This window comes from Lissotriton helveticus, chromosome 5_1 (assembly GCF_964261635.1).
Source record: "Lissotriton helveticus chromosome 5_1, aLisHel1.1, whole genome shotgun sequence".
NCBI classification, from domain to species: domain Eukaryota; kingdom Metazoa; phylum Chordata; class Amphibia; order Caudata; family Salamandridae; genus Lissotriton; species Lissotriton helveticus.
The window spans coordinates 1,295,175,081-1,295,189,244 of NC_136065.1; positions in this window are offsets into that span (position 1 = coordinate 1,295,175,081).

The following is a 14,164-nucleotide window of genomic DNA, read 5'->3' on the forward strand; positions in this document are numbered from 1 at the left end:
CGGGCAGAATAACGAAAGAAGCTCCTCTCTGGGGTAATGGCCTCCTACCGCGACTGGCTAGTCTCCCCATTTTTTTCGGGATGGGATAAAATAGGTATTTCCACTGTTGGAGATGTCCTTCATGGACAGACTTCGAAGTCCTTTCAGGAGCTGCAACAAGAGTAGGCGATGCCTAGGTCTCAATTCTACAAATATCTGCAGTTCCGTCATGCCCTCGCGCCCTATTTAGCATTACAGGAGTCCATACCTATGTTCAGCCCCCTTGAGGCTAAGGTGTTCATTGGGGAATTGGGGGAACACAAGATTTCAAAAATCTATTGCACGCTTGTCACTAATAGTCGACAACACTTCCTCACACATGAGAGGCCTGTCAGACTAACCTGGGCGCATTGGACAATGAAGATTTGCCCAAGCCGCAGTGCTGCCATCGCAACACGACTCCGGTACATACAGTTTAAATACCTACGCAGGGTGTACTACACAAGACATTGGCTCTGATGGGCAGGACTCATTGCCTCCCTGCTTTGCTTGAGGTGCTGTGCGGCCGACTGTACTTTCCTTCACACTGTGTGGTCATGTATATCTCTTTCGAAGATTTGGAAGGGTGTTATTACCTGTTTGTCAGGGATACTGGGGTGGGATGTCCCCTACATGCCCAGAATGACCCTCTTACATATTAAAGACGACATTGGGGGAAATGTTTACAAATGACACCTACTATTACTGGGCCTCACACTTGCAAAGTGTGACATCGCGAAAAAATGAAAAGGGTCTGGAAAAAGGGTTTAGATTTCTGCATGGGGCTGGACATACCAATTTTTGCTGCTAGGGGCTGCACTCGGGAACATCCCAAGATATGGAAGAGATGGGAGGATTACCGGGGGATTTACTTATAGCCCATACCTGATACACCAACAGAGTGATTTGAACATAGTTGATATGTGGGGATGTACAGATGTTTGTGATGTAGACCTTTCAGTTTTGGACGGACCTTCTACGATCTTCACTTATTGTCGATTGATGGGACTTTGGTTATTTGTTATTATGACAAGTTGTTTTGCACAGGATTCTCTATTATATAACCTGATACAAAATGTTGATATCAGTATTCGTGTTATGTACTTAACGCTGTTCTTGTGCAACGCCTTTGTCGGGCATCCTTTGGCTGTTGACAATAAAATTTTGTTGTGAAAAAAAACTTGGCCTTTTAAGCGTAATTTCTGAAAGAAACCTGCTAGTTTGCACTGCAGGTGAAATTTGTCAAACTGGGGGGTAGATACAAACCCTAGCCCTTCATTCTGTACCTGTATCTGTATTGGTGTTAAGGTTTTCTTCAACAGATAAGTGACTAGGTTGTTGTTGAGCTCGTTCCATGATGTGCAGACATGCTCCTGGTGTTCACTCGTGTGTCTGACCGTATCTCCCCTCTCTCTCTTCCCAATGGACTTTCCTCCTCCCTCCTTTTTGATTTTGGACCCTGCCTAAACAATTGGGGTGATAAGTGTTTTGAAAGTTGGGGTTACACATTGTATTAAAAGGAGGTGCCCAAGGTGGTATTTGGTGGCCATGTAGATTAAAAGGCGGTTGGAAAAATGGCATCGGAGATGGAGTTGGATAATTGTATCCTGTCCATGTTTGCATGCCCTGTTCCTATTCCTATTGGACCATTTCTGTTCACTGTCGCTACCCCTGGAGTCAGAGTCTGTTGATCTACCATCTGACGAGTTGTTCTCTGATGTGTCTGAGTTGTACCCTGTTGGAATATTATACTCAGCAGTCGAGTATGGGTATGTTTTGTTGAAAGCAAAACGTGTGCCATCTTTTCGAAGTTTTCTGATTTTGGACTGTGTCAGGTATTCCTTATATTTATTTGTCTCTTTATTTATCTTGTCCAATCTTTTTTAAAATCTGTCACTGTAGCTCTCATTTCTCCCTCAATTGTTTGTATTTCAACAAGTATTTTATCTGACAGTCGTCGGGCAGTCTTTTTTATTAGGATTAGCCAATCCCTTGTAAAGTGCCAGGCTACTTACAAGTCTCGGATAGACCATTTACATGCACTTTATGATAGTCAAGATATTTCCTCCTTTATTTTGCAAAGAACATATACATAATTATCAATTAATACATTACATATAAATATAATTTAATATAAAATGATTATATATATTATTTTCTTCCCAAACTACTAATTAAACATAACACAGCATTAAACAAAACATGAGTCATGAACATGTAGAAATTAAAATACATATTAAAATGAATGAAGCAGTACAGTGATTCACAATAATTATTAAATTATGTAATTTAAATAATTAATAATCAAATAAAGGTTAATTTAAATAAAGCATTACATTTAAATATATTTGATTAGATTAAACTCCCATCAAATGCCCCTAAAAATCTACCAACCAGCAAAAAAATATATACATTACATAAATCAGTATTAAACTATTTACATTCTTAGCAATTAATTAAATAATAAACAACTAAAAAATGATTATCAATAATTTATAGTTATTTACAACTTACTTCACTTCCAAAGAACCTACTACTAAAATATAAATTACTATTACTAATAATAAAACTAAAATAAAAGTTAACATTTCAATTTTAAATTCAAAATATACAATTTAAAAAGTGTACATATTTAATGGTCAATTAAAAAAGGATTTGACAATAAAATATTTTACTTTTATTTAAGAATATTTCTAATTTAAATAGCATCCCACCCTATCCCCCAGAAATCCAACAACCCGCTATCCCACCATTAAATACTAATAACATTCAAAATCACTTAAATTACAAACTATATTTAATAAAACTAATAACAATCATACCAACAATTCTAATACCTAACTTAATATGATAACTAAAACACGGTAAAATAATTTTAGAAAACTATATTTTGCACAGCTATATTACTGAAAATGATATTAAAAACAACAATATTCTTGAAAACAATATTATAAACAAAAAACAATATTCTTGACAGCAATATTCTATTACGATGCATGGTTGCTACCAAGCAAATTAGAAAGATACATTAGTACTGGCGGGCCCCTTGCGGCAGTTCCCCGGCGCCAGGAAACCGTTGCAGTTCGCCATCAGCAAAGCAACTGACCCGTGTCCATTTGACGGCCAAAAATACAACACAACTAGTGTTCATTGGCCAATTGAAGACACCTGCATAGCACATTATAAAACACACACCCCCATTTCAGACTATGATCCTTTGCCACTCCACAGCTCCTGAGCATTTGTGTGGTAAATCTGGGAATCCTCTCCATACACTTTTTTCTGTTCTTTTACTTTTTCTCCTAGGTGTAATTAGTTGTTGTATTGTTAGATCCTACATTTTTTGATAATGCTCAGTCTGAAAAATTGAAGCTTTTCTGAGCAACATTTGTCATTCGTGGTGGATGAAGTCATTAGAGTAGAGCAACATCTGTTTGGAGCCTAAGTCCAAAATACTACTATCACTCAGAAAAGAGAAATGGGGTACAGAATAATCCACAAAGTGAATACTTTAGCTACCATACCACTCACACAGGGGGCAATTAGAAGGTGGTGGAATGTCCTGAGGTCTAAGGTGCGTAACCTGGTCTCCAAGCAACACCTGGAGGCCCAGAGGACTGGCAGTGGTCCTCCCTGCATACCCATACATGTTTCCCCCTGGGAGGAGAAGGTCTTGGCCATCCTGCCCACTGAAGGCTTTAATGGAGTCTGGTAAGTGACACTTTACAAACTCACATGAACCTAAACGTCCTGTTTTTCCACAAACCAGCTCTTAACCGTGATTTCCACATATTTTCCCAACAACCAATCAGCAAAGTATCAGCATCAGAGATGCGAAATTATCTGTGTGAATGTTTGGTGTTGCATATAGTATTTGTAGCATCAATCTCCACGCCATGGCACATGATGGAATGATGTCTGTAAGTATTGTATAAAATATAATTTCCCCTGATACATCTTATCAGCCCCAGTGTAAAGGTTTGGGCCATACCAACAGTACAATGTAAACAGGTATGTCACACTAACCAGCTAGATAGTGTAGAAAAGTTAGGTTAGAAATTACTATAACTCCCATGATGCCCTGTTCCAGATACCCAAAACAAGATTAAAATGTGCGTTTGCAGATTGTCACATCTCTCATATAACAAGTGATCATCAATTCTCATGGAGTGAGCAATCTACATCCAATGCTTTCCTCAGAGGCATGGCACTGTACTGTCCTCTATGTAGCAATGGTCTCAGCAACTGAAACATCTGATGGCATGAGTGACCCCACAACAGGTGTGTTTGCCCAACATCAGAAGCCATGAACCTAAATCAAAATATTTTAAGAGGCATGTGACCCTTTGACTTGGCACTACTCACATGATCACTAACGGCAAATACACAACCATGTTTTGCCATCTACTGTTTTGTACTCAGCTGGGTCTTGGAATGGTTAAATTCACATGTCACATCTCCACTGTGTTAGATAGAATGGCTTATAGATGTCAATTATACTTACTAATCTAACTGGCTACAACTCAGGACATCGTATGAGCTGCTTATCAGAGGTGCATGTGTATGGAATCTGAAAATGTCTGCTTAACATGTGCATCACCACTGAATTCTATCATCGCACTAATCTCTACTTATGACGTTTCTCCTCCTAGGTTTTACTAACTGTGTCACGAGATTTGTAGGTAGATAACACACCTCCAACAATAGCAATGTTCTCCATTTCCCAACAGGTCTATCGCCAGCACAAGTAGCCACAGCTCTCCCACTGAAGAGAGAAAATACTGCAACCCTGGAGCAAACAGACAGTGATGAAGACAGTCCTAAACATCTTGTCATGGACGACGGTGCTGGTCCATCTGGTCAGGTTGGGAACATGACAACAGTGAGTATCACTAGGTCCACAACAACTCCCTGCAGCTGCAACAACTCAGCCATCAGTAGTCCCCCAATTTGTGGAACTACCACTGTGTCTCCCATCATTTGCACCCCAGTCCTCACTACTGATGTCACTGTTACCATCCCTGCAACATAAGAGCCAGGATCCAGTTGTGTGTGACAAACTGTGCAAGGGTCACATGTTTGTGGGGTTAGGGGTTGTAGGAGGGTATCTGTGACCAGGGGAGTGAGGCCACTGGGACCACTCACACCCAGACTAACATCAACCACATCTTTGGAGACTACAATCAGCCCCAAGACAAGATGGACCAGATACTCACCAAAATCAGGGAAATGTAGCAGGTGCAGAGGAATATACACACGGAGCGACAGCCAATAAACACCAACATGAGGTCACTCATTGGGGTCCTGCTGGACATTAACACCACTCTGGCCAGGGCTTTTTCACCACCATCCACCTCTTCCTGTGGTACCCCACCATCAGGCCCCTCAACATCTGCTGCAGCCACAGGAAGGGATGCCCTGCCAGAAGAAGTACCAACAGCAGACACCCCTAGCCCTGCAGTCATAGATCCTCCCGCACTGGCAAGCCGGGACGTCCATCCAAATTTCCATTCTGTTCGGATGGCAAGACCAATACCACCACCAGCAAGATACCTCAGACCTAATTTCCCCCAGTGTGTGACACACATTCACATTGTGAACTATTTCTGAACCCATTGCCCTTTCTGTTGACTGTAGTATCTTGGACATTGGACTTCAAACAATTTGGCATCTACAACTATGGCTTCATCCCCCATGGCTGACTCCTCCACTTTAGGGTTTCCCTGTTTTATTTTTTCACAATGATTATTTCTCCTTGTTCACTTATATAAATGCGCTAGTCCAAAGACCAATTGACTGCTGTAATGTGTTTCAAATCTAGAACACCATATATGTACTCCCCTCTGATCTTAACAATTCCACAACTTCTGCTTGTGTACAAAGGGATATTTTGCATGTACACAACATTTAGCACAGATTAAGAACCATGTCTTAACAAAACACGCAAACAAATGTCTTGCCAAATACCATCTTTAATCCATCTCAAAAACAATGGGCTGTCATGATGTCACTTGCAAATCATATAAAACATTGCACCAATAGTATGTGCTAGAGAACACATTTATAGTCTCAGACCACACCTACATGGAAGGAATTATTATCAGAGCAGAAAAAAGAGCAAGATTACAAAGAACACCTAATACTTTCTGTATAAATGTTACAGAATACAATATAAAAAGAAAAACATCACAATTACTAGGTTCCATGACATATTGCTAATATAAATCCAATCATCCTATGGGTAAATGGAGCGCATCAGTCACTACCTTACCTAAAACAATTCTGATAACCTCTTAGAACCTAAACATATATCAAAAATATATCTTCAAAGTGCAATTGCAACCAGCAGCCTAGATGCCAGCCATTTAATTATTTTAAAATGTTGTGGCATCCAATATCTCCTTGTTTCCCTAAATCTGGGCTAGGTTTTGATACATTTCATCCTCCCCTCCTAATGATGTCACTATAATATGTCCCTAAAATATATTGTAAAACATTTGCTCTTGCCCTGCTAATTTTTTGTCTGCAACCCTGACCCCCTTGCCCCCACAGCCCCACCCACCCATCTTTCCAGAGCTGGGGGACTCCCATCTTCCAGGCCCTCACCCTCCCTCCACTTATTGGTACCGTGGTATGAGATTATGTGCATTCTTTACAGAGAAACGCTGCATTCAAAATTATTCTTGGGATGAATTTGACAGAAAGGCATTTGCATCTTCTACTGATGAAAAAAATATTAAATTGACCATTTAGCAGCACTTTGAGTTTTGCTCTTGCACCACAGAAGCTTGCTCCCAGCCCGCCGCTTAGATTCTTGAATCAGACCCTGAAATGCTTTGCGGCACCGGGCTGTCACTGAGGCAAAATCCGAGAACATTCTCATATGGACATTGTCAGAGATACCAAATGATTTTTGAAGGATTGCTGTGGCCAGAATCTGCTCTGAATGCGGAAGTCTGCAAAATGAACTATTATTGTCCGTGGATATTTGGCATCCGCTGAGCACTGGGCAGGGACGCTGTGTGTTCTCATAATAGATAAATCATTTGGTGCTGTTGGCAATATCAATTTCTTAATGAGAAAATTCATCAGGTGGAGAACATTCTGAATCTCCCCCTGTGACTCGCTTCCCTCTGGAATACAATAAATCATAAATTGGTGCAACACAAGTGATTTTCCAGCATCTGTACTTTAGTACTTCCAGCTGCTGCAGTTTCTTTAATTCTGAGAGATTATTCTTATCAAATCTTTTAAATCTATCTTGATGATCAGAAATCCTTTGTTCGGACTCCAGGAGACACTTAGGTAGCTGTACCAGGCTGTCCTCAATTTTAGACAGTCTTTGATTAACGGTTTCCGTGTCCAGAGTTTGCTGCGTTTTCAGTCCATGAATCTCCAATAAAATTGCTTCCAGCAATGGTCGTAGTGACTCAGAAGTAGTGTTTAAATGCAGCTCTGCGATAGTCACTTCCAACGATGCGCCCTGTGTTGACTTTTCCTGATGTAAATCTTGTTGCTTATCATGTGCCAAACCTTGACCTGTATTTATTTTCCCGGGGATGTCTGCCAGCCCTGTGTTACGTAATAACCTTACTGACCCTGGTAGGTCTGGCATAGGCACCACCTGTAACTGTGCTGACTTTGGTACCTCTTGCGGATTTAGGACAGTCTACGTCGGTACTGAACTTGCTTTGGGAGTGAGTTTCTGAAACTGAGGATAGTTCTTAGATTTCCCTAGTGTGTCGGCAGATGTGGTAGTCAGTACAAAAGTAAGGGGGCAGCTGGGGTGGCTAATTAACGAGAGAAATTGCACCTAGAATGGATCCCTTTCCGCCTCTGCTCCACCTTCCTCTAGAAAAACCTCCTCTCCCACCGAGCTCGTTGAATGGGCAGACTCCGTCGTGTCCGTGGACTGTATTTCCATAGTAACAGATACTAAGGGGTCGATTACGATGGCAGACGGAAGGACGACCGCCGGCCTGGAGTAGGCGGAAAATGCCTTTTTACAGTCCGCCAGCCGCGGCCAGTCCGTCCGCCATATTAGGATGAGAAGCACTGTCAAATGTCCGTACGCCGCGGAAGAGCACGCACCGCCGCGGAACAACACTCGACCCCGCAGCGGACGTAACCAATCCAGAGACACCGCCGTACGGAATGACGTCTCCGACCGTCCTCTAAATCACGATGGCGGAAAAGACACATCAAATCGCTGCGGAAAAACAACCTGCCTGAACACGGCGGATTCACCACAGCGGAGAGGCAAAACATTGCAGAGATACCCACCACAGGCAGATCGCTGTCATGGACCCAGCGCTACACGCATTTCCTATACTCTTCCTGCTTCACCACCAGCAAGTCATGGACCGTCGCCGACGGCGACGCAGGTACGCCAACACACCAATTGCTGACGGAAGTGGAGTACCTTCCGGGGCAGTGACGTGGGGAGGGGGAGGGTCATGATGGGGAAACAGCATTTACGATAGCACCAATATATCAACAATGCAAGGAAACAACCAAGAATGACAAAGACAAACCACTACACAGGATTGACTTGCTTTATTGCACAAAATAGGGGTATAATCCTAGAGCAGCCAAGAGCATGGGCACTGGGTAGAACAGAGCAGGTACATCTGAAGCAGCACATGAGAGGGGCTAACTGCATCAACAGTCCATGGCAGAGAACAGAGCAGGTACATCTGAGGCAGCACATGAAGGGGCTAAGTGCATCAACAGTCCATGGCAGAGAACAGAGCAGGTACATCTGAGGCAGCACATGAGAGGGGCTAAGTGCATCAACAGTCCATGGCAAGGCACAGGTACATCTGAGGCAGCACATGAGAGGGGCTAAGTGCATCAACAGTCCATGGCAAGGCAAAGGTACATCAGAGGCAGCACATGAGAGGGGCTAAGTGCATCAACAGTCCATGGCAAGGCACAGGTACATCAGAGGCAGCACATGAGAGGGGCTAAGTGCATCAACAGTCCATGGCAAGGCACAGGTACATCTGAAGCAGCACGTGAGAGGGCACAATGCAGTATCAGAAGAGCAACAGGGCAGTGTCCATAACAGAGCAGTTACATCAGAGGCAGCACATGAGAGGGCACAATGCAGTATCAGAACAGCAACAGGGCAGTGTCCCTAACAGAGCAGGTACATCTGAGGCAGCACATGAGAGGGGCTAAGTGCATCAACAGTCCATGGCAGAGAACAGAGCAGGTGCATCTGAGGCAGCACATGAGAGGGCACAATGCAGTATCAGAACAGCAACAGGGAAGTGTCCATAACAGAGCAGGTACATCTGAGGCAGCATATGAGAGGGGCTAAGTGCATCAACAGTCCATGGCAGAGAACAGAGCAGGTGCATCTGAGGCAGCACATGAGAGGGCACAATGCAGTATCAGAACAGCAACAGGGAAGTGTCCATAACAGAGCAGGTACATCTGAGGCAGCACATTAGAGGGGCTAAGTGCATCAACAGTCCATGGCAGAGAACAGAGCAGGTACATCTGGCAGCACATTAGAGGGGCTAAGTGCATCAACAGTCCATGGCAGAGAACAGAGCAGGTACATCTGAGGCAGCACATGAGATGGGCTAAGTGCATCAACAGTCCATGGCAGAGAACAGAGCAGGTACATCTGAGGCAGCACATGAGAGGGCACAATGCAGTGTCAGAACAGCTACAGGGCAGTGTCCCTAACAGAGCAGGTACATCAGAGGCAGCACATGAGAGGTCACAATGCAGTATCAGAACAGCAACAGGGCAGTGTCCATAACAGAGCAGGTACATCAGAGGCAGCACATGAGAGGGCACAATGCAGTATCAGAACAGCAACAGGGCAGTGTCCATAACATAGCAGGTACATCTGAGGCAGCACAAGTACGTGGGTCAAGCGCCTGGTCCCATGGACACTAATAATGCAAGGGTGGTTACAATGGACAATCTAGACACCAAGTCAAATGACATGTGAGTGATGGGTGCTACACCTCACAGCACAGAATCTGGTGGACTGCTTGACCTAGTCGGCTCGGACACACTGCCCGCACCAGAAACAGGAGTGTGAGACACAGCCACAGCTCTAGTGACTGACACATGAGCCATAGACCCAGACACACTGCCAGCACCAGAAACAGGAGTGTGAGACACAGCCACAGATGTAGTGACTGACACATGAGCCATAGACCCAGACACACTGCCAGCACCAGAAACAGGAGTGTGAGACACAGCCACAGCTCTAGTGACTGACACATGAGCCATAGACCCAGATACAGGAGTGTGAGACACAGCCACAGCTCTAGTGACTGACACATGAGCCATAGACCCAGATACAGGAGTCTCAGACACAGCCACAGCTCTAGTGACTGACACATGAGCCTTAGACCCAGACACACTGCCAGGACATGTCCCTGTACAGTGACCTACAAATACCATGCCAGCATCTGAGACATGAGAGTGGCGGACACACACAGTGCCAGTACCTGAAACAGGAGAGGGCACAACTGACACAGTGCTACTACATGAGGCATGACAGCGAACAACAGACACAGTGCCACTATCTGACACATGAGAGTGAACTGCAGCTGACCCACTAGGACCACTGAATTGATGAGCCACAGGGCTGTATGTGCCAGGAGGCAGGGTGGCTCTGGGAGCTGGGGACAGCTGTACTGGAGCGACATTGGGGTGGGCAGGTGTCACTGGTGTGTGTCTCCGTTTCTTTGGGATATGTAGGGGCACCCCGGACATGACTGGACTGGTAAGTGGTGTGGCCTCATCAGAAACATCACCCATCAAAGGTGGATCATGTGCTGGTGGAGGTCTGCTCTCTGGGGACGTGCTGGACCCTGCTTGACGTTTACTGTGGCCCTGCCTTCTGCCCTTTGCATCATGTGTAATGGGGCATGCAACAACAGTGTACTCCTTCCTCTGCTTCTGCAGGGTGTGGATGCGAGTAGAGGTATGGGGTACTCCACCGCAGACACATGTGTCTTACGTTCCTTCACCAACATCAGCCTCAGGGCAGGCAGGGGTGATGTATGCCTGTCCTTGATGGAGCTTGTGTCCATGGGAGAACCCTTGGCCCTGGCAGGTGCCTTAGCCGTAGGAGGTGTCCTGTCTCTGGAATGTGCCTGATCCGTGGGCAGTGCCCTGTCCCTGGGAGTCGGTTTGTCCTTTATAGTGTCCCTGACCATTGTAGTGTACCTGTCCTTTGTAGTGTCCTTGTCCTTGGGAGTGTCCCTGGCCTTGGGAGGTGCCCTTTCCTTTGCAGTGTCCTTGTCCTTGGGAGTGTCCCTAGCCTTGGGAGGTGCCCTTTCCTTTGTAGTGTCCTTGTCCTTGGGAGTGTCCCTAACCTTTGGAGGTGCCCTTTCCTTTGTAGTGTCCTTGTCCTTGGGAGTGTCCCTGGCCTTGGGAGGTGCCCTTTCCTTTGTAGTGTCCTTGTCCTTGGGAGTGTCCCTGGCCTTGGGAGGTGCACTTTCCTTTGTAGTGTCCTTGTCCTTGGGAGTGTCCCTAGCCTTGGGAGGTGCCCTTTCCTTTGTAGTGTCCTTGTCCTTGGGAGTTTCCCTAGCCTTGGGAGATGCCCTTTCCTTTGTAGTGTCCTTGTCCTTGGGAGTGTCCCCCTAGCCTTGGGAGGTGCCCTTTCCTTTGTAGTGTCCTTGTCCTTGGGAGTGTCCCTGGCCTTGGGAGGTGCCCTTTCCTTTGTAGTGTCCTTGTCCTTGGGAGTGTCCCTGGTCTTGGGAGTACCTTTTGAGGGGGATGCCTGTGTTACATGTGAATCCCTGTCCCCCAACACCCCTTGAGGATCCTGTGTGTCAACTCCAGGGTAGCTGATGTCGTGTTCGGTGAAAGATGACCTTGTCCTAGGGGATGGTGTCTGTGCCCTCCGTGCCCTGCCTTGCTGCCTGTGGCTGCTTCTAGCGCAATACCCAGAAAATGAGGCCTGGTCTGAAATGTCACTCTCCCCTGAGACATCAAGTGGTGTGGATGGGGGAACTGAAGTAGGACCTTGTCCATGCGACTGTAGAATGGCTGCAGACACAGTGTTTGCTAATGACTGAACTGTTCTGTGGAGACCTGCAACATCGCCAAGCATCCCCTCCATGAATGCTACCACCTGCCCCAACTTCTTATCGTGGTCTTGGAATGCAGTGATCATGTTGGTCTGCCCTACACACAGCTGTCGCAGCAGATCAACAGCCTCAGCACAAAGTGCACTTTGTGTCACAGGGGCAGGGTCAGCGGTGCCTGCACCGAAGGCAACTCCGCTCCCCCTACTCTGGCGAGCACGAGCAGTACTTGTTGCAGTTGGTGGCAGTGTGGGCCCTGTGTGCTGTGTACCGACTGAAGGTGTTGATTGCCCACTCCCTGTGTCTGCCAACAGTGCTGACTCACCAACACTGTCTGATGATGAGGACGATGGTGTCTCCACATGTGAGTCCTCAGGGACGGTTCTGTCCCCCTCTCTGGGGCTGCTCTCTTCAGTCTCAGTCTGCGTGTGTGTGTGATCTCGGATCCGGATGCATTGCCACCACTCATCTCAGTCGTTTGTGGGTCAGTGCCCTCGGCTAAATCTGAAAGAGAGAGAAAAGATGTTTACCTAAGTGCCACACTCACGTACTGAAGGTTACAAAATCACAACTTTCCTTACAGTCGACTAACATGTAGCACCCATCCTGCACACGAACCACCCCTACCAGACATCCTCATGTCAAAGAACCGGGGGTGCCTGTGAAACACGTACATCAAACAAACAGGTCAAGTGCATGCAGACCACTACACATGTCATGCCATGGGACCACAGACCTCAACGCCATGTCCTGGGTTCCGCTCGCGGATTTTTCGGATTTTCGGCAAATTCGCAATCCGCGAACTCTCGCGAATTTGTCGAAAATTCGTGAATTCGCTCGCGGCGGATTTTTTGCTTGGTGATACAATATTGCGGCGCGCGGCGTGGTGCACGGCGTGGTGCACGGCGTTCACTTTCCGTCACTCAGCGTTTGCCGAGTTGTTTTTCTCGATCATATTTTGCGAGTGCTGCGCCATTTTGGATCTTGCTGCGGGATCCCGCGGGAGTTTGGCGCCCGCGAATACGTAATCGCGGCTTGCCACCTTGCACAGCACGCCTCGCGAGAGTTCGCAATTGCGAACACGTAGTTGCGGGGGAAAGGAACAATCTCGCACTCGCGAAATAGAGATTTAGCAATTCTGCACAAGAAATCCACCAGCAAACAGGATAAACCTTCAGAAAATGATGATTTTTATCAGAATCACTCCTCAGGTTGACATTTGCATGGCCTTTTTTTTTTGCAAGGAGTCCATTTTTGGGGGGGGGGGGGGGAAGGAAGTGCCCCACAGTCTCCAACTTCCTGTTCCTGTCCAGCAGGCTCCTCCCAGTGCTTTCTTCATGTGCTGGTCACTTTCATTTGGACCTTGACCTGGAAGGATTACTTTTTGTGGGTGCTGCTGGATATTTGGATTTGAGGCCTTTTTGACTTTCTTTGGATCACTTTTGGATTAGAAATCAACTTTCACAAGTAAGTTTGTTTGGGGCATTACAGTTGCTGCAACTACAATTTTGGAACTTTTTCAGAACATTAAATAAAATATATTGTGGGTAGCCACAGTATCCAGTAGGACCAGTGTTGGTTATGGGTGCATGATACAACTGTTTTGTTGAATTTAAACACCATTGAGGCCATAGATGGGCTGGGATTGTGCAGATTTTTGTGGTTTTTGTCGTTTTTTGGGGCTGCTGGTGGGGCCCTTTGCCCAGGGGTGGTGAGTGTTGCATGGGCCCAGTCTTTCTGTGGGGTGTCCTCTTGAATTTAAACACCATTGAGGGCATGGATGGGCTGGGATTGTGCTGTTTTTTGTGTTTTTTGTCGTTTTTTGGGGGCTGCTGGTGTGGCCTTTTGCCATGGGGTTGTGGTGCATGGACTGAGTGTGCCTGTGGGGTCTCACTCTCTTTAAGGTAAACATCCTGGATGGCATTGGATTGTGGTGATTTTTGGGTGTTTTTCTGTTTTTTTGGGGTGTACTGTTGATGTGGACTGGCCATGTGGGTGGTGGTGGTGGCCATCTTGAGTGCTGGCTGGTACAGGCAACGTGTGCTTGGGGTGCAAGGGGCCATTTTGAAGAGAGGCAGTGT